The sequence below is a fragment of the Capsicum annuum genome, chromosome 7, assembly GCF_002878395.1.
Source record: "Capsicum annuum cultivar UCD-10X-F1 chromosome 7, UCD10Xv1.1, whole genome shotgun sequence".
Lineage (NCBI taxonomy): Eukaryota > Viridiplantae > Streptophyta > Magnoliopsida > Solanales > Solanaceae > Capsicum > Capsicum annuum.
Genome location: NC_061117.1, coordinates 103,036,910 through 103,060,100, shown reverse-complemented (window position 1 = coordinate 103,060,100; position 23,191 = coordinate 103,036,910). Strand labels below are relative to the sequence as shown.

At 33.4% G+C, this 23,191-nt stretch overlaps 1 long non-coding RNA gene across 1 annotated transcript; it reads left to right on the top strand.

Moving 5' to 3' along the window:
* Nucleotides 1-19,715: 19,715 nt before the first annotated feature.
* On the top strand, nt 19,716-21,132 carry LOC107876445. Its single transcript, XR_007042861.1, has 2 exons — nt 19,716-20,959; nt 21,080-21,132. It is a non-coding gene; the product is annotated as an uncharacterized LOC107876445 (long non-coding RNA).
* The last annotated feature ends 2,059 nt before the right edge of the window (nt 21,133-23,191 follow it).

Genomic DNA, 23,191 nt, shown 5'->3' with positions numbered 1-23,191 from the left:
GTAAGTGGTCATCCCAACTACCCTTAAAGTCAATAACACAGGCTCTCAACATGTCCTTTAAGGTCTGAATGGTCCTTTCTTATTGACCATATATCTAAGGATGTAAAGCCGTACTGAGATGAATTTGGGTACCAAGATCCTTCTAAAAAGCCTTCCAAAAGTGAGGTAAACTTAGTACCCCTATCCAAAATGATAGACAATGAAATCCCATGCTACTTAACCAATTCCTTGAGATAGAGTCTAGCATAATCATCAGTTAAATATGAAGAAAGAACTGAAAAGAAATAGGTTGACTTGGTCATCCTATCTATAATAAACCATATCAAATTATGCTGATGATGCAAGTGAGGAAACCCTTTCACAAAATCCATGTTCACTGCCTCCCACTTCCAAGTGGGGATGCTAAACTCCTGAAGTGTACCACTAGGCCTTTGGTGCTCAACCTTAACTTTTTGACAGTTCAAACACTTAGCCACAGACTCTGCAATATCTTTCTTTATACCACTTAAACAATAGATTTACTGTAAATCACGGTACAACTTAGTGGCTCCTGGGTAAATAAAATAGTGCACACCATGCACTTCTGCAAAAAATTGCTATCTCAAACCACCAGCACATGGAATACATAATCTTCCCTGACAATGAATGATATATGTCAAATGGCCATCTTATATTTTGATGACATCTTTAGAGGTCAACACCTAGAAAATCAAGACGTGGTCACCTCAAGGACATATGGACATGCATGGAGGACCCATTTTGAGCATAAATAAGGCTGTGAATGGAAGATTGCTTGGAGCATTGAAGACTTGAGGACTCATAGATTTGGATAACACTTAATGACTCATGGTTTGATCTCCTCATTAAGGGCATTTTGGTCACTTCACTTGGCCCAAATACACTCCATGGCCCCTACCCATTAAGTATATTATTGTCATTTTTGTCTTGTCTTATAATAATATAAATAGAACATTTTAGGTCTTTTCTCATTAGTTTATGAATCATGAAATATTGAAACATTAAAAGTCTTTTATTTGAGAGTAGAACACCTTAGTTTAGTCTTAGTTAGGGCTTGGAATATCCATTGTAGTTTAGGGCTTGGAAAAGCTAGTATTGACCTTTACTTGAAAATGGTGAACCTTGAGGTGTGTTGGTTCCCTTGGCGGTCACCGTAAGAGTATGGTGTTGATTATTGCATTCATTAGGGGTTAGTGTTGAAATACACTTGGTTCTTAATCTTGTAATAATCTTTGTTTCACTATCTATCCTTTTCATTCTTGTAAGCTTGTTGTGTTCTTGTTCTCTACTCTCGGTTTGTGTTTGTTCTTGTTGGACAAAATTATTGCCTTCTTGTTCTTTATTTTATGTGTTTTTAAGATAGTTTGGGTTGGATGAAATAGGTCTCAGACACTTTGTTATCTTCTCATTCTAGTGTTGTATTGTGAATCCGAGAGAGGTCTCCAATCGGTCCAAGGATCTTAGTGATTTGTGGACTATTTTGGAGTGTGTTTGTGAACTATTTTGAGTCACTTTGTGTGTTCTTTGTTTTTCTTGTATCAATGAAGCACACCATATCCCCTTGAGAGAAGACTCTTCCTTCTAATATCTAAACGCTTTCTTCAACTTGACCAAACTAGGATTCTTATGTTGCTTTTTTTCACTTTGGAAATCAATGAAGATTTCAAACCATTCTGAACCCATATGTTACGTTCAGCTGAATCAACCAACCGAACACCTAATCTAGCAAGCTGATGAACCTCATGGACTAACTACTTCTTTTATTTCTCAACATGAGTAACACTACCCATAGACAATTTAGTAAGGGAATCCGCCACTATATTTTCCTTGCCCGGATGATACAACACACTTATATCACAATATTTTAATAATTCAAGCCTCCTTCTCTGACAAGATTCAGATCTTTCTGTGTGAACACATACTATAAACTTTTGTGATCAGTGAATATATCAATATAACCCTATAAAGATAATGCCTCCAAATCTTTAAGGAAAAAAACCACAACTGCCATCTCAAGATTATAGGTTGGGTAATTCTTTTTATGAGTTTTAAGCTATCTAGAGGCATAGGCTATGAACTTATCTCTCTGCATTAGTAAATAGCCAAAAATAAAGTTACGAAGATCCATCAGGCTCGATGAACACTCTACCTAGCATGTCCGTATCTCCAGGAACTAGACCAATCAGATCTGCATAAATATCTTCTTCTACATGAGGAGGTGGAGAAGAAGGTAGAGGTGTAGGTGTAGGTGGTGGTGACTTGATCATTTTAAAGTCACAAGTACACATTTACAAAACTACACTTAACCATTATCAGATCTCTAATTCACTTCTCAAGTATCTAATCTTAACCATTTTCAAGTCATGAATTCACATTTCAAGTGACTACACTTTATCAATTTGAAGTCCCTAGTACACATTACAAAACACAACACTTAACCATTTTCAACTCTCTAATTCACTTCTCAAGTGACTATACTTAACCATTTTCATTTCAAGAATTCACATTTCAAGTTACTATACTTGATCAATTTGAAGTCACTAGTACACATTTCAAAACAATACACATAACCATTTTCAAATCTCTAATTATCTTCTCAAGTGACTAAACCTAACCATTTTTGAGTCCTGAATTCACATTGGAAGTGATTACACTTGATAAATTTGAAGTCACTAGTACATATTTAAAAATACTACAGTTAGCCATTTTCAAGTATCTGATTCACATTTCAAGTGACTAAACTTAACCATTTTCAAGTCATTAATTCACATTACAATTGACAACACTAAACCAATTTCATGGCATGAATTCACACTTTCAAGTGATTACACTTTGCAAATTTCAAAACACAAGTTTACCTTTCTAGCAACTACACTAAACCATTTTAAATTCACTAATTCACTTCGCAAGTGACTCCACACTTGATCAATTTGAAGTCACTAGTACACATTTCAAAACACTACATTTACCATTTTAAATTCTCTAATTCACTTCTCAAGTGACTAAACTTAACCATTTTTATGCCATGAATTCACATTTGAAGTGACTACACTTGATTAATTTGATGTCACTAGTACACATTTCAAAACACTAAACTTAACCATTTTCAACTCTCTAACTCACATTTTAAGTGACTAAACTAAACCCTTTTCAAGTCATGAATTCACATTTCAATTGACAATGCAAAACCAATTTAAAGTCATGAATTCACACTTTCAAGTGATTACACTTTACTAATTTCAAAACACAAGTTTACCTTTCAAGTAACTACACTAAACCATTTTCAAGTCACTAATTTACTTCTCAAGTGACTCCACAATTGATCAATTTTAAGTCACTAGTACACATATCAAAACAATACCCCTGAAGTCACTAGTACGCATTTCAAAACACTACACTTAACCATTTTCAACTATCTAATTTACTTCTCAAGTGACTAAACTTAATCATTTTCAAGTCAAGAATTCACAGTTCAAGTAAATGTACTTGATCAATTTTAAGTCTCTAGTACACATTTCAAAACACTATACTTAATCATTTTCAACTCACTAATTCACTTCTCAAATGACTAAACTTAACCTTTTAAAAGCCATGAATTCATATTTCAAGTAACTACACTTGATCAATTTGAAGTCACTAGTACGCATGTCAAAACACTACGCTTAACCATTTTCAACTATCTAATCCACATTTCAAGTGATCAAACTTAACCATTTTCCAGTCAAAAATCATATTTCGATTGACACCACCAAACCAATTTCAATTCAAGAATTCACACTTTCAAGTGAATACACTTTACTAATTTCCAAACACAAGTTTACATTGGAAATGACTAAACTAAACCATTTTTATGTCACTAATTCATTTCTCCTATGACTACACACTTGACCAATTTGAAATCACTAGTACACATTTCAAAATACTACACTTAACCATTTTCAACTCTCTAGTTCACTTCTCAAGTGACTAAACTTAACCATTTTCAAGTCATGAATTCACATTTGAAGTGACTACACTTTATTAATTTGAAGTCACTAGTACACATTTCAAAATACTACTCTTAACAATTTTCAACTCTCTAATTCACTTCTCAAGTGACTAAACTTAACCATTTTCATGTCATGAATTCTCATTTCAATTGACAACAGCAAACCAATTTCATATCATGAATTCAGACTTTCAGGTGATTACACTTTACTAATTTCAAAACACTAGTTTACCTTTCAAGTAACTACACTAAACCATTTTCAAGTCACTAATTCACTTCACAAGTGACTACACACTTGATCAATTTGAAGTCACTAATACACATTTTAAAACATTACACTTAATTATTTTCAACTCTCTAATACACTTTTCACGTTATTAAACTTAACCACTTTCAAGTCATTAATTCACATTTCAAGTGACTACACTTGATCAATTTAAAGTCACTAGTACACATTTCAAAACACTACACTTAACCATTTTCAACTCTCTAATACAGTTCTCAAGTGACTAAACTTAACTATTTTTAAGTCATGAATTCAAATTTCAAGTGACTACACTTGATCAATTTGCAGTCACTAGTACACATTTCAAAAAACTACTCTTAACCATTTTCAATTCTCTAACTCATTTCTCATGTGACTAAACTTAGCCATTTTCAAGTCATGAATTCACATTTCAAGTGACTACCCTTGATCAATTTAAAGTCACCAGTACACATTTTAAAACACTACACTTAACCATTTTCAACTCTCCATTCACTTATCAAGTGTCTAAACTTAACCATTTTCAAGTCATGAATTCACATTTCAAGTGGCTATACTTGATCAATTTGAAGTCACTACTACACATTTTCAAACACTACACTTAACCATTTTCAACTCTCTAATTTTCTTCTCAAGTGATTAATACTAACCATTTCAAGTCACAAATTCACATTTGAAGTGATTACACTTGATCAATTTGAAGTCAATAGTACACATTTAAAAAAACTACACTTACCATTTTAAACTATCTGATTCACATTTCAAGTGACTGAACTTACTCATTTTCAAGTCATGAATTCACATTTCAATTGACAACGCCTAACCAATTTCAAGTCATGAATTCACACTTTCAAGTGATTACACTTTACTAATTTCCACACACAAGTTTACCTTTCAAGTAACTACCATAAAACATTTTTGTGTCACTAATTCACTTTTCACGTGACTACACACTTGATTAATTTGAAGTCACTAGTACACATTTCAAAATACTACACTTAACCATTTTTAACTCTCTAATTCACTTCTCAAGTGACTAAACTTAACTACTTTCAAGTCATGAATCCATATTTCAAGTCACTACACTTTATCAATTTGAAGTCACTAGTACATATTTCAAAACACTACTGTAACGCACCGAATTTGGTACCTGAAATGCTACACGGTGCTCATGACCCTAAAGGACCATAAGCTAACTTATGACTGATATTTATACCCGTACACTGTATCATATACTGTATATATATATATATATATATTTATACACTATAAAAAAATGCAGAATAGAAGTTGTAAGGACATAAGGTCAAAGCTAAATAGCTGATAAAACATAACATAAGTGTGGAGTATCGAATACCCAAAATAACTGAAATACTATCTGAACATACTGTAGTCTAAAAGCCTCTAAATTATCTGAAAATTGTGGAGTTGGTGGGATATGTCCCCAACTAACTCCGACTACTGAAGTAACTAAGTATTGAAATAATGAAATAACAAATCATATCATCCTCGAAGAATGAGGACTCACTACTGTCTGACTGTTGATATCTAGAATTTATTGATGCTTTAGAGCTCGTGTCTCTGAACCTATGGTATAAGACACCATAGCACAAATGCGTTAATGCTTTGAATGTACTGGTATGCAAGTGAGGTAGGCTGAATGCAAAATGGTTCATATGCATGGACAACACTAACTGACTGAATGATATGAACGTGAGAATATATGCATGAAGATGTAACTGTAACTGAGATCATGATAGGACTGAATACTAAGTTCTGACTACTGATTCTACTGATAACATAGATTTATAGACATCTGAGTTTACTAATACTGGGATACTGAATGCTGAGGGACTGATACTATATTATGGATACATGAATAACTATTTTTTAGTAGTCCTAATTATGAAAAACTGGTCTAGTTGAATGTATCTGACAGTCCTAAAGATGAATACTGATAACATGAGTTTCATATAACTAGAATACTGATACTGAGCGACTGTATCAGATAGTCTAAATTTTGATAAAACTAGCTAAGTTTCATACTATACTGAGTGACTATATCTGACAGTCCTGAAATCTGTAGAACTATCTGAGTTTTATTACTGAGACTGAGACTGAAACTGAGACGGTGGGAGGTAATCATCTAAATGACATTCCCTAGAACTGAATTGGTAGGGTCCAACCTGTAACCCCAGCTGGAAGGGTTTCAATACCATGCCACGAGTAAAGACAAGCTGTGAGGTAACCCTCTCTGATAGGAAGCTTTTCTATCAAACCTCCTGTAGGAATAACCCCAAACAAGATGTATTAGTAGCCCTACACATAGGGTTACATCTCAACCTACGCTGGCTACGTATTTCTGGAATGCATGGATTGGTTGTAAGGATCACATCCTCTACTGAATAACAGGTGAGTCCCTATTCTTGGGTTTACTCGATACTGAATCCTACTCCAAACAAAATAGATACTGAACTGATTAATTAAACTGAACTGATACTAATAATATTGTATAGCGGAGCTAAACTAAGTTCACTAAGTTCCGTTGAATGATGGAATGCTACTGAGACATAATGACTGACTGAGATCACTGAAATTTTTGAGATTATTGAATGGGACTGGACTGATACTGAGTTTACTGAGTTTTCCTGATTCACATGACTGACTGAATTCTACTGATCATGGCTTGACTGAGAGTATCATAAAAACATGACATGGCTCTAGGAACACAACGAAATTATTGGGTACAAGTACCCCCAGGACTCTATAGAATAAAACTGATAAGGCTTGACACTTTTGATCACATGACCAATATCAACAATTCATAATTTCATAGTTGGGAATTTCATGAAGCACATGATCATCATAATGTTGTACATGGATAGTAATGCATATAAACATGGCATAACTTCATGCTTCTAATCTTATCAACATCCTATCAAGCAATCACAATACATATGTTTAGCATGCAAATCATCTTAATCAAACAGGTATAGCATAACTTAAGAGGCATAACATGATCTTGACACATAGAAACTAAGTACTTGATCATCATTCATTTATTGGGGAATATTATCAAAAATCTTCCATGCACACATAGGACATAGGTATGATTATCAATTTAATACAACATGGTTCCACAATTTAACTAAATTTCATGAATTTCAACCCTATACTAACATGGTTTCATAAAAACATAATAAAGACGCAATCTTGGAAATCATACAACAATAACAACATGAACATAATCAATTCAAAACAAGAACATCATGACATATAGTTTAAAATAGGGTTCTTGAGCTTCATGGACGAAAGGAGTCCATGAATCAACACTGTGCATACCTTAGTTCTTAATTCTATGAAGATTGACGGAGAGATTCTCAAATTTGAGTCTTGGATTTGAATTTCCAAATGAAAACCCTAGCTTGTTCTAGAGAGAAACAATATATTTTGGGTGAAATATGGCTAAATCACGTGTTATTGGGTTTATATAGGGGTAGAAAATTAACCCTTTTAAGATTTGGACACATATTTAAATTCTGTTAAAATTTCTCGATTAGACCCATGGCGCGATGCGACGCTATCGTGCCGTGTCTATGAAAAGTGACAAATGGAAAATTACATGGTGGCACAACACGGAGCTATCGCATTGCCACTTTGTTTACAACTAGGAAGTTTGGCGCGACGCACCACTATCGTGGAGCAACACTAAAAATTGACAATTGCCATTTAAGTTGGCTCTGCGATGTGCTGATGGCTCAAGTGATACACTGTCTCACTAAAAAGGCTCTAACTCTTCACACGAGTGTCGGATTTGGGTGAATTTGGTATCGATGGAAAAATGGATTCATCTTTTAAAGTGGATTTATCTTTTAAAGCAATTCTTTAACATCTTTGGGTTGATTTTAAGATAGCTAGAAGTATGGGGTATTACAACTACACTTAACCATTTTCAACTCTCTAATTCTCTTCTCAAATGACTATACGTAACCATTTTCATTTCATGAATTCACATTTCAAGTGAATATACTTGATCAATTTGAAGTCACTAGTAGACATTTCAAAACACTACACTTAACTATATTCAACTCTCTAATTCACTTTTTAAGTGACTAAACTTAACCATTTTCAAGTCATTAATTCACATTTCAAGTGGCTATACTTGATAAATTTAAAGTCACTAGTACAAATTTAAAAACACTACACTTAACCATTTTCAACTCTCTAGTTTTCTTCTCAAGTGACTAAACCTAACCATTTTTGAGTCATGAATTCACATTGGAAGTGATTACACCAAACCAATTTCAAGTGATGAGTTCACACTTTCAATTGATTACACTTTACTAATTTCAAAGCACAAGTTTAACTTTCTAGTAACTACACTAAACCATTTTCATGTCAGTAATTCACTTCTCAAGTGACTACACACTTAATCAATTTGAAGTCACTCTTCTTTAATAATTAGCTAAACCTAGAAAGCTCTGAATATTGAATGAAGTAATGGGCCTAGGCTAGTTCTTCACTGTATCATTTTTTGATGGTCTACATAAATATCTACACCCAAAATTACATACCCCAAAAAGGTAACATACTCCAACCAAAATTCACACTTACTAAACTTTACATACAATTGATGATCCTTGAGGGTCTACAACACTATTCTCAAATAGTTTGCATGCAAATCCTCACCTTGATAATAAACAAGTATGTCATCAATAAAGACAATGACAAACATATCCAAGAACTGTTTGAAAACCCTATTCATTAAATCCATCAGGATGCGGGAGCATTTGACAGCCCAAAAGATATAACTACAAACTCAAAGTGACCATAGCAGGTTCTAAAATTAGTCTTTGAAATGTCACACTCTCTGACCTTCAACTAATGATACTTGACCTGAGATAAATTTTTGAAAACACATGGGCGCCCCGAAGCTGGTCTAATAAGTCATCAATTTTGGGATAGGGTACTTACTCTTGATGGTGGCTTTGTTTAACTGTCTATAATCTATACATATTCTAAGAGTATTATCCTTCTTGCACATAAATAATACTTAAGCAACCTATGGAGAAATACTATAACTAATGAATACCTTATCTAAGTAGTCCTTAAGTTGTTCTTTCAACTCTTTAAGCTCAACTAGACCCATACAATAAAGATGAATGAAGATAGGCTGGGTATGTAGAAAAAAATCAATCCCGAACTCAATTTCTCTATCGGGAGTTACCCCAGATAGATCCTCTAGGAAAAATTTAGAAAACTCATTGATTGGATGTTGGAGTTTTAGACTTGATATCTTTAACCCGAACTAAGAGGTAGATACACCCTTTTGATATTAAATTTTTGGCTTTGAGATAAGAAATGAAATGACCCTTGGGAAATACTAAACTACCCTCACACTCGAGGAACAAATCTTTAGGAAACTGAAACTTTACCACTCGAGTGCGACAATTGACTAATGCATAGTATGAATGGAGCTAATGCTCAGAATAACATCAAAATCTATCATCTATAGCTCTATCAAATATGCTAAAGTGAACCTATGGATAAATATAATAGGACACTTTCTACAAACTCGTATAGCGACAACCGACTCACTCATTGGAGTAGAAACTGAGAAAGGTTTAGAAAAACTTTTGGGACTTACACCAAAGTTAACATCAACAAGAGGGGTCACAAAAGGAGAGGGTTGACCCAGGATATAATAACATATAAACATCAAGGTAAAATACACAAAGCATACCAATGACTACATCTGGGGATGTTCTTGACGGGGCGGTAAAGCATAAAATCAATTCTGATGCTAACTGCCATTGGTACCGGAAGATGCGCCTTGTTATAGGGTTGAGCAGCCTGAATGAGCTATTGAAATGGTGGATTGAGTTTGAGGTAGAGCCTACCTACTTTATTGTTTATAAGAAGGGCATTTCTAGATCCTATAGCCCATCTTACCATAACCATAACAATATTCTCTACCCATTATGCACTCGCCCGAATGCTTCCTGCCACACTTTGTGCATGTCGGATTTATCCTCACCCCAGAAATGCTATCCTGAGATCTAGTAGCCAGTGCCCTCCCTCACTACTCCTACTTAGTTCTTGGTGTAGGGACACTGGCCGAGCACGGTGCATGTGCTATTGAACAACCCTAAAACTGAGAATGATTTGTCCCTCATGACTGTTACTGACTGTACTCAAACTATTTAGTTCTAGACCTTTTATCCCTTCTCTCTCATTCTTTTAATTTTTACTTCTCAATCTGCTGAGCATGCAGCATCAATCGAGCAATATCCATATCCCCAATCAATAATAAAGTACTACACTCGTTGACTACCAGGTCAGAAACTCCAGTGAAAAACTTACTGATATGAGCAACGAAATCCGACAACAACTCTGGTGAAAAATTTGCTTGCTGAGATAATATCTAGAAGGCAACCCAAAAATTATCACGAGAGATATTCTCGTTCAAAGGGTCCGTAGGTAGGGGTAGGGCTAGTTGGTCTATGTTTATATGAACGGAAGATCTACAAAGAGGCATTATCTATCATGTGAAAAATAACTTAGAGTAGATAGAGATAACTTCAAAGAACGATAGAGATTATGAAAAAAAGATGGTTCCTAATATTTTCCACAACCTCTCTCTCATGAGTGTGGCATACTTCACACCCATGATCAACGCTCTACATAATGCGGATCATCAAATTCCCATGGACTTCTTAAAATCTTAGACTCTGATACTAAGTTTGTAATGCCCCAAATATATCCCCTAGGAATCACACTATGCTAAGGGATACAAGTAGCCCCAAACTAATCCTTGATATCTAGTCAGTACTAAACTCTACTATATGGAAACTTAAAACATGAGCTGAACTGAAGAAAACTTATAAAGTGAGTTTAAATAAAAGAACAATCTCAACAAAGTACTGGAACCGAGTAACATTCAAATCTATGAGAAATTAAAAGAACACAAAATTTGAATAGTTTTAAAAAGACTCTAACTAAACTGAAGAGCCTCTGGGATAGACATCAGTTGACCCGAACTGAAAGTATAACTTTTGAACTAACAATAATAATGATTATCTGAAATCAACATAAGTCTGGTCCTCGAACTAACCAATAGGATAGATGTAGGAAGTGGTGTATGGCTAGTCGTGCTGCTGGGGATGAACGCTAGAACCAACATTATGAAATAATGTAGCCACACAAACATATATATGGTTAGTACTTCTAGAATGTACTGAGTATATGGGTGAATGCAATAAGTAAGAATTGATATAAATCATAATCACAAAACATGCATATCTAAGTGTAATTAGACTCACCCTGATTATGCATAAAACTAAAATCAAAACAAAACATAAGCAGAAGTTATAAAGAAACATCTGATAAAAGTAGTAAGTCATTACACTTAGTATCTAAAATCATAGTATCTAAAATCATGTTTTTTGTGGGAGTTCTCATAATCGACATAAATCATGAGCTAGCATGGATTCCAAAGTTTAACCCACATTGAGGAGGGCTATTGTATCCTTGCCATTGATATAGATTCTAAACTGAATTAGAGTGATCGCTAAACTGAGTTCATTTGGGAAAGGGAGACACTCTCTGGCGTGACCCTTAAACCTATGGTGGCATGTAGTTTTTGAGAAATACGATGCGCTGAATCCACATTCCTCCCTCGGTGCTAAATACTACTCCCAAAATATATACTCATATACTCATACTTAAAAATTCACCTTAAAATAACATATGAGTTTATAAACTAAAAACCAACTATGCATCTGTTACTTAATTCATACTCATAAATAAATGTTTGAATTACATATCATGTCGGAGATCATAAGATCCGTACTAAAATCTAAATCATGCTATAATAATCTGAAAGCTAACATAGTAAGTCTAAACTTCTTATAAACTGAGAGAATTATGCTAAAATCATATGCTTTTACTTGTAAACTTACTGAATCATACTAAAAATCATGTATATTTATCAACTCATGGAACTTCATGTCAAAATGCTAAAATTCATCTCATAATAACAATCTTGTAAGTAAAAACATAAGTGAAGATAAAATTCTTATGCTAACTTAACTTTAGGTCACATGATAATATCATAATTTCAAAAACATGAAAAATGGGTATGAACCCTAGCCATCAAATCTTTAAAACTCATGTAAGAACTCAATTTTTGGGCAGAAGGATGAATGGTTATCCTTATTCAAACCCCACATACCTGGACTTAGTGAATTGCTTGGAGAAAACTTGAATTAGAATCTTGATAGATTGAATTTTAAACAAGAAACTCCTCTTTTGTGTTCTTGAGGGTTTGGGAAAGATGGATCATAAATTCTGAGCTATGGGGTAAGAAAACACATTTATTATAGTTGGAAAATTATTCAAGGGATAAAATACTGGAAAGCCCTCAAAGAAAACTTAAAAAATTGAAATTTGGCATTTTTGTACCCTAGGGTGTGGCACAATCTTATTGCTCATGCCAAGGGTGTGGCACGCTCTTCTCGCGATATTCCAAGGGCATGTCATGCTCTTATCGTGGAACGCAAGGGTGTGACATGTTCTTATCATGGACCCTTACTATTTTGGGGTACCAAAATATCTTGAACTGTATTCTAAATATTCTGAAATACTTTCTAATATTTCCATTATCATTCCTTATCATAATTCAACTCAGAATTCACAATAAAATGCGAAGAAAGTATCAAAATAAAAATGTTGAATCTTAGAGTTTAATATAAATTCTCCTCCATGAGAAATATTTATTATATCAGCTTAAAATAAGTCTAAGACCTACTTTATTGAGAAGTACTCCAGAAACTAAGTTTCCATCGATGGAGGGAACATATAAAATATTATTCATGACTAATGTTTTACCTGAAATTAATTTGAGAAAAAAATTTCCTTTACCTATAACTCTAGCAGTAGTGGAGTTATCCATGTAGACGTATTCACTATCAGTGGACTTGAAAACGTTATGGAACAACTCTTTATTGGCGCAGAAATGCATTGAAGTGCCTATGTCAAACACCCAGTTAGTCTTGTTAGCCACCAGGTTTACCTCAACGATGACTGCAATGATCAATTCATCGCCCTCAATAAGATGAACTTGGATATCTTTTCATCCTCCCTGTTTTGAGTTTTCCAAATTATCACATATTTCTTTAGCGGATTTGTTAGTAACAAATAAATCAAATAAAGTATTAGTCATATGACTCACTAAATATCCTCTAGAATCTTTTCTATCCTTTTCAAACTTCATTTTAGCAAATTTATCAACAACCATAATACTGTTAGAAGCATTAGTAATGTTACAACCATTAGTAGAAGGTTCATCAAACAAAACATAATCAACTTCGAATTGTTTTAAGAAAATCAAAAGTTTTTGTGACCAACGTTTAAAATTATTTTTGTCCAATGGCTCAAGTTTTTATAAATCAGGAAAAGTTTGGTTCAAAGAAATATCTATTTATCAATATTGTATGTAATGAACTCACTTTTAAATTGTTGAAAAAATTACTACAATATTGATATTGGAACTAAAATTAATAATAATAAGTAAATAGTCACAAATACTATGTCATTACAAGCTATTGCCTTGAAAGCAATCTCGGCCTGACTCCGGTGCAAATTCTTCTAGTCGGTCGCCATCAAAGGTTCCATAGTTACTTCCAAACACGTGCACTCATGGTTGAAAGTTTGGAGTTATACTAACTATTGCCTAGAAATTCACAATGAATAGGAAATCAATGAGGACAAAGTAATTTAGAAAGAAAACCAAGAAAAGAGAATGATATTACTTTATGTGAATGTGTCTTTACATAAAGAGAAAACCACAATCATATAGGTGTAGAAATTGTACGTTTTTTGTGACGAAATAAATAAGATATCAGTTGATATCTCATTATGGACATGAATGAATGTGACTTTTGTTCTCATCACCACAATTAATTTGAGAGAATGATATGAGTTTTTACTTTGCATTTTCATCTGCACAATTAATTGCAGAGAAATGAATGTAGTGAATTCATTGTTTGTATTCTCATTCATGAACGAAAAAAGCTCACTACTAGGAAAAATTATTCTAGAGTCCTATACCAAATGTATGAAGGTACATCTAACTAATTCCTAAAGTATATTCTTTCAATTGATTTAGCTATATCCTCTATATATCTTGTTGTTAAGATACATCTTCGCGGTAGTCAAATCACAAGCTAACAAATAACACGGGCTTCTTGGCCAAAAGGACACTTTTACTAAACTATATTTGTATTTAGACACAAAATTTAAATTCCTTACCAAATATCCCACTAATAATGAAATTATCAATCCTACTTCCGACGCAACCACTTTTACACCACTATGTTTTAAAATAGTGAAAATGATCAAATTTACTCATCTACTTTAGAAAATTGGCTAAATATATGTCCTTTATCATACTTTATACTCTTAATTGTTTAGGGGTCATCACCATTTAAAACCTAAGGCAACATGTTGATGATTCTTATATGTTTATTTTGCATGTATAAGAGTTGAGAGCTTTAAGAAATATAGAGTACTTATTGTTGGATGGGAACAAATTGGACGAGAACTTTTTCAGGAGTAGAGGTGTATTGTCTTTCCGTAAAATATTTTCAGTAGCTCAATGCAACCTCAATGGAGCCCCACCTCTTCAAGGTAAGATTAATGGCAATGTCAACATAAGATTCAATTCTATCCATTAGATCACTCTTATAACTTAGCCTAATTAATTTGAATGTGATTTATACGGTTATTATTGGGTTCGAAATCGAGAGAGCGTCATGCAGAAGCTTAGAGTTTGCAAACCAAGACGGTGATAATTCAGATGAAAAATAAAAATATACTAAAACGTAATATTATTGATGTAATTTGGCCAATTGGTCTACACATAAAAACTAATAATAAAGAAAATATAAAACTGTTGGGAGAATATCTCTCCCTAAACAAAATTCTTTAAACGACTATATTTTGTGGATCGTATTGTGTTATAGTATGAGAAGATGAGTGTTGTATTTATATATGTCCAAAATCATTCTACTAAGAAAGAAGTTAGCCAAATATGGAAAACAATTATATTTTCCTCAAGAAAAGTAAAAATAATTATGGTATTAATTTTATTTTCCTTTTAAGAAAAATAAAACTAAAATTTGGTAAGAAAATTAGGACAAAAACCTAACAGTTATATGGTACAATTAAATGTCAGTTCTTTCTCTTAGTACCATCTTCCTAGATGGTGCTCCGTCGATATGTCATGAGCTGAACTTTTTCGTTGTTGAAAATTCGACTAAACGCTACTTCCTCCGTTTAAAAAAGAATGACCTACTTTGACTTGATACAAAGTTTAAGAAAATAAAAAAACTTTTGATCTTGTGGCCTTAAATTAAAGTTGTGTCAAATGTACTAAAATGCCCTTTAATCTTGTGGTCCTAAACATGCCACGTGGAAAGTTGAAAATAAAGTATTGCCAAAAAGGGAAAGGGGTCATTCTTTTTTAAATGGACTAAAAAGGAAAGTAGGTCATTCTTTTTGAAACGGAGGGAGTATAATTTAAGATCAAATGCCTTCTTTGCTAATGCTTATGAATAAACATTATGAAGGACTGACATTAATAATTAAAAACCTAACAATTGATTATGAGAAGATTTTGAAACGGAGGGAGTATAATTTAAGATCAGATGCCTTCTTTGCTAATGCTTATGAATAAACATTATGAAGGACTGACATTAATAATTAAAAACCTAACGATTGATTATGAGAGGATTTTTATGTTTATTATAGCCTATAACAAAATTCTGGCTGAATTTACTATCCTTTTATTTTTCCTACTTGGATTTTTATCTCTTGAACTTACCTTACAATTTTGGTTTGCATGTTTCCTATATTTTTTGCGTAATAACAAAATAAAACATGTATAACAGTAATAAAACATTTATAAAAGTTATCTACATATTCATCTTATAGGCTTGTGTGATCATAATATCTTGAAGAACCAAGTCTCAGAAGAAACAGCTTCAGTGGAAAAGTCCCTATATGTCTTGGAAACTTAACACTTGTGATCTCACTCAAAATTAGTTTCCCTCTGCACTTATAGGCTTGTGTGATATCAAATATCTTGAAGAAGTAAGTCTCAGAAGAAATAACTTAGTTGGAAAAATCCCTACCTGTCTTGGAAATTTAACATTTGTTCGAATAATAGATCGCAGTCAAAATCAGTTTACTGGAAATATTGTCTCATCTCCACTTGCAAGTCACTTATCCCTTGAATATCTCTTGTTAGCAGGCAACAACTTTGAAGTACCAAGTTCATTCGAGTTGTTTGCTAACCATACAAAGCTTAAGATTGCTTTTGCTGACCGAAACTTAGCAATTGGACAAACTTCTTCCAAAATCTGGGTACCAAAGTTTCAATTGGAAGCTTTATCTTTAAACAACTACTCTCAAATACCAAGTTTCCTACATTATCAATATCATTTAAGACTTCTTTGTCTCTCGAAATGCAACATTGGTGGGAGATTTTCGAATTGGTTGCTACAAAACAATCCCAGACTTGGAGAAGTTTACTTGGATGGAAATGATACAATCAGTGATGTCCAGTAATGTACTTGAAGGCTTATTGCCTTTAAGTTTGGGTGACATGAAAGACCTGGAATGCTTGGATTTGTCAGGCAATAAACTAATTGGTGGCCTACCAAGTGGATTGGCTCGTTAAAGTTCCAATTTGTATTTTCAGCGATTATTGAATGACACGTTGAAGGGGAAAATATTTCCAGTTTCAGCCGACATCAAGAATTTTAAATACATAGGTACGATGATGGCTAACTAAGAAAATACATAGGTACGATGATGGCTAACTAAGAAAATACAAAATTCAGTAACAACAAAAGAAATACGGAGATTGGTATTAAATACATTGAATTTTACATTTACAGTGAAATAATCAGTACTAACAAGAATGTTATTGCAGATTACATATCAAGACAAAGCTACACAGACTGATATAACAGAAAATGATACATCAGAAGAGATACTCAAAACTCTAACTACGTTTTCAATGAAAGTGGACAGTATGGGCAATGAAGTAGAAAGGCTAAAGACTAGTGAAGGTAAACTGAAGTCTAAAGCTACAAGTCAGCCACATGACTTTAAAAATGCAGAGCTATGTCGATCGGAAGACATAAAAAATCTAGAGCTAAAAGGAGATGTTGGGACACTCCATAAAATCCATAATCTTTATCAATATATGTCTGCATGTACAAGCAAAGGAGTTAGTAGACAAGGATTAAATCTGAACAAGATATTTGACAAACCATTCATACCAAAAATACCAAAAGACCCTTTATTCATACCTCCACAAACTACCACATATCTAGAAAGTATTAACCAAGACAAAAAAGCCTATAATCATATAACCCGAGCATACATAGAAAATATACACAAAATATAAACTTACCTAAATCTTAAACCCAGAGCTATAAATATCCAAGAACCAAACACAAACTATATAATCCAAAAACTACAAGGATACAACAAGTTAATCGCATTATCAAAAACCAATCCAAACCTAGTTAGAACTTGTTTTAGTTACGGACTACTTAATACCGTGTCTACCCAAGATAGAAATGAATTATTAGCTATACATGAAATATATAGAGCATTTTTAACCTACAAAAAAATAATTAAAGGAAACCTATTTTTTATAAAGTTTTATAATGCCCCAACAGAGATATTATATAACGAAATTAAACTAAATATACAAGTTGTAAAAATTAGATTAACCAGAGATATGATTATACCAGAAGATATTGGACAACATCCAGAAATACCTAAGGTAGAAATACCAGATTTTTGTGCAAATAAATAAATTATTGGAATATCTACGATTATTCAAGAGCTAGCAAATAATTATCTCAATGGGAATCCCATATAAAGTTACTATTCGCGAGACCAGCTAATGATCTATTCAAATTCAAGGGAGCTACGACAGTCAGATATGGAAGAAGTTCAAAAATAGATAATAACATTACTCAATCCAGAAAGACAACCAACTAGGATAGCAATTATGAAGGAATTCATTTCAGAAGAATTATTGACAAGATATTGCAAATTAATAAGACATAAATATCCAGATCATCAATGTTCGAGATGTAATAGAGAAGAAAATATTATCCCAGAAGTCCAACTAGAATAAAAGATAAAGACAAAACTCAACCAAGAAGATAAGGATGAAAAGAAGCCAGCTGGAAGATAGACAACAGGAGATAGAAAGCAACATAAAGAAGGACGAACCAATGAAGAAATAAAAGCAGGAGACAAGGAGACAAGATATTAAATCTATGAAAGTGACATGTGAATTATTATATAACTTTTTTGACTTGTAAAGATGTAAATTATTGTATAGCATTTATTAGTCTTTACTAGTTTTTGACTTTTTTGGCAAGTGCCATTATTAGTTTTTTACTTTTTTGACAAGTGTGGAACAGGAATAGTGTTAGGATTTTCATTTTGTAGATTATAAATTCAAGCCAGTCCGTAGATCTAAGGCAAGACTTTCTACACGAAAAGCAAGTCTCCTTGTACACAGCCAAAAATCTCTCAAAATATTTAATAAGATATTCAGTTTTATACTCAACTATGGAAAATCAAAGCTCAAAATTATCAAACCTATAAGAACAAGTATTTTCATTTATAATTATGAATAGCTAAATTCATAAATTCCTAACAATCATGATATAATAAAATAAGTTCATGTTCGTTACTATATAGTAGAATTAGTCGAAGGATAATATGTTCTGAAGTTTATTAGCAAAGAGGAAAAGGAGAAAAATTTCTAGAACTATGCCATCCTAAAGGTGAAACCAGTAAGGCAGAAAAGCCATGATAGGGTAGTAACTAGAGTTGAGGAGCTATTTAGGGAAAAAGTATCCAAATGAACCATGCTAATAGTGACAGAAGAGCATAATTATCTAAGGATAATCTAGTACATAGTGATCTAAGATGACCATATTTTGTTAGGTATATGATTGAAGGAAATATTTTGAAATAAGCATCATATGAAATAAAATGACTAATTACTTATCTAATGAAATGTAGATAGGGTCAAGATACTTATTTTGTATATACTTAAGGATATAGAAATAATAGATATAAGAAATCTCATATGGGAAAAGATATTTGATTTTGAAAATAAGTTACTAAATACTGAATGGATAGAACAAGAGTTAAAAAATATAGATTTTGATAGTAGATATTATTATTCAGATTGGTATTACTCAGACTAAAATGATAAATTATGAATACTTAGAATATTGGAGAAAAGATATGTAGCAAATAAGATTGATAGAAATACTTATGAAAAAGAATCTACTCGACTACATAAAAACTAGAAATATGGAGCATATAGTATACCTTAAAAATAATATAGAAGAATTAATAAGGTTAAAACAAATAACTAAGGAATGCTATGACATAGCATTTCAACAAATATGATAAATCTTGTTTTACAAGTACCCCTATGATAGATCTAGTTTTACAAGTACCCCCCATCCCTATATGTCTTGGAAACTTAACACTTCTTCGGGTAATTGATCTCACTCAAAATTAGTTTCCCTCTGCACTTATAAGCTTGTGTGATGTAAAATATCTTCAAGAAGTAAGTCTCAGAAGAAATAACTTAGTTGGAAAACTCCCTACGTGTCTTAGAAATTTAGCACTTCTTCAAATAACAGATCGCTGTCCAAAATTAGTTTACTGGAAATATTGTCTCATCTCCACTTGCAAGTCACTTATCCCTTGAATATCTCTTGTTTGCGGGCAACAACTTTGAAGTACCAAGTTCATTCGAGTTGTTTGCTAACCATTCAAAGCTTAAGATTGTTTTTGCTGACCAAAACTTAGTAATTGGACAAACTTCTTCAAAAAGTTCAGTACCAAAGTTTCAATTGGAAGACTTATCTTTAAACAACTACTCTAAAATGCCAAGTTTCCTACATTATCAACATCATTTAAGACTTCTTTGTCTCTCGAAATGCAACATTGGTGGGAGATTTTTGAATTGGTTGCTACAAAACAATCCTAGACTTGGAGAAGTTTACTTGGATAGAAATCCATTCACATGATCTCTTCAACTTTCCTTCCTTCCTAATATGAAGGTATTTGCTATCTTGAACTACAAGATTCAAGGACGACTTCCTCCTTATGATAGGTCCATTTTCCTAAATTTGATACTATCAGTGGTGTCCAGTAATGTACTTTAAGGCTTATTGCCTTCAAGTTTGGGTGACATGAAAGACCTTGAATACTTGGATTTGTCAGGCAATAAACTAATTGGTGGCCTACCAAGTGGATTGGCTCGTAAAAGATCCAATTTGTATTTTCAGCAATTATTGAATGACACGTTGAAGGGGAAAATATTTCCTGTTTCAGCCGACATCAAGAATTTTAAATATTTATACTTGAATGAGAACATCTTCTTAGGCCCAATTCTACAGAAGTTATCCACTGGTCCGTTAAGTATATTGGATTTAAGTTGCAATAACTTTTCAGGAAAAATACCGATGTGTCTTGGTAATATCCGCTCCTTGACCTCCCTGGAAATGTCCACGAACCATTTTAATAGCCATATTCCTCCTGATTATTGTAGACTTGAAGGACTTGAGGTACTAGATCTCTCTGAAAACAACCTTGTTGGCATGCTTTAATGCTTTGTATTAATTAAGTCTGTGTGTGTATGAGCAAAAATAAGTTACAAGGGAAATTTAACATGTTTTCAAACTCAGATTTGTAAGTGTTGGATCTAAGAGATAACAACTTCTATGGTTCCATTCCAAAATGGTTGGGAAGTACTCCTGACATAAGCACCTTGCTCTTAAAAGGAAATCGTCATCAAGGCACCGTTCCTCCACAGGTATGTCATGTAAGTTACTTAATGCTCGATCCTATTGGATTCGAAATCGAGAGGGCGTCATGCGGAAGCTATTAGTTGTAAACTATGAGACAATAAATAAGATGACAACGAAAAACAATACTAAAAATATAATTTTATTATATAATTTGGCCAATTGGCCTACATATAAAACCTAATATTAAAAAGCATAAAATTAATGGGTGAGAAAATCTTTCCCGAAACAAAGACTCTTTAAAGACTACATTATGAATGCTATTGTATTATTGTATGAGAAGAGGGGTCTTCTATTTATAGATGCCCAAAACCTTTCCTCCAAGAAAGAGGTTTGCCAAATATGGAAAAGTTTTATATTTTCCTTTCAGGAAAACTAAAAGTATTTATGGTTACTTTTATTTTCCTTACAAGAAAAAGTAAAAATTAAATTTGGTAAGAAGTTCGGGGCAAAAATCCTAACAAATCTCCCCTTTTTGGCTTGATTTTTTGGCAAAATATTCTTGATCCTTCTTCTTCACACGGTCTTCATATATCAACGATCTTCATATACCACTGCTGCTTACCATTATTAAAATTTGATATGGGTTAAAAGTTGGAGCCCTATGCATTAAAAATATAAGCACGGGTTGATAAGATTAAAAGTAGAGCTTGTGCATTAACAATATGAACAACAATAATGCTAGTGAATCGAAATAGGCCACTCACGACTTTAGTAGACTTTAAGGTTTACAACAAATGACAAGATGATAGAGATTATAAGATTACAATTACAACAACAATAGCAACAAAGTGGCAGCAACTATAGTGAATCAACAATGGCCCCACATGGTTTCACTATGTTACCACACAAACAACAAAATTACGAAGTGAAAGATAGTAACTTGACATACAATATTCAAGAATCCAAGAACCCTAGCAACATGAAAGGACCCTAAGACTAAAGAATATTAACACCAAGTTCTTACTTGGACCAAAAGGAACTCAATGACCTCAAGATCCTAGTTTCTAGCAAAGATACAACCCAAGTGTCTCTCCTCTTGCGAATTTAGGATTTGAGCTTCTCCAATGGAAGAGAAAAGTTAAAAATATTACAAGTCTTGTGTTATAAAAAATATCATGAATGAACTAACTAAAAAACTAGCCCTAATAAATCGCTTATATAGTCAATTACAAAGTAGGGACAAAATACCAAAATACCCTTGACATTAAGTGGGTGGGTTTGGGGTTTTTTGTTGGGCCTTTTCACACTTTAATAAGTATAGGCCCTTAGATGGGCTTACAAGGCTGACACACGGCCAAGAATGTGAACAAGGCTTGGAGTCGCTTTAACTCATGCACTTGACTTCGTGTGAAAGGTCTCGATCTAGGAATTCCCGTATTATCCTCTCCATCTTGAAGAGAATTTATCCTCAAATTTGGATCATTGTCATCCTCCACTGTTTCCACCTGAGAGAGGTCACACACGTTGAAAGAGTTGTACACTTGATATTCCGGGGGTAGATCAATCTTGTAGGTGTTGTCGTTGATCCTTTCTAACACTTGGAACGGGCCATCACCCCACGACATCAAATTTGCATTCCTTTTAGATGAGAATCTATCCTTTCTTAGGTGCACCCACACCCAATCTTCCAGTTCAACAATGAGATTTCTTCTTCCTTTGTTGGTTCACCTTGCAACTTCTTCATTTTTCTTCTCCAACTGCAACCTCACCTTCTCATATAGCTTTTTCATGGCCTCGAACCATTTTCTTCCATCTATGCTTATCACTAGATTACTTGGAAAAGGGGCTAAATCCAAAGGAGTGAGGGGGTTGGTGTCGTATACACACTCAAAGGGTGTTATCCCCGTGCTTGAGTGTATAACACGATTATAAGCAAACTCAATCAATGGTAAGTGCTCTTCCCATGAAGTCATTTTTCCTTTAACCATAGAATGTAGCATAGGCCCTAAGGTCCTATTTACTACTTCTGTTTGACCATCGATTTGTGGG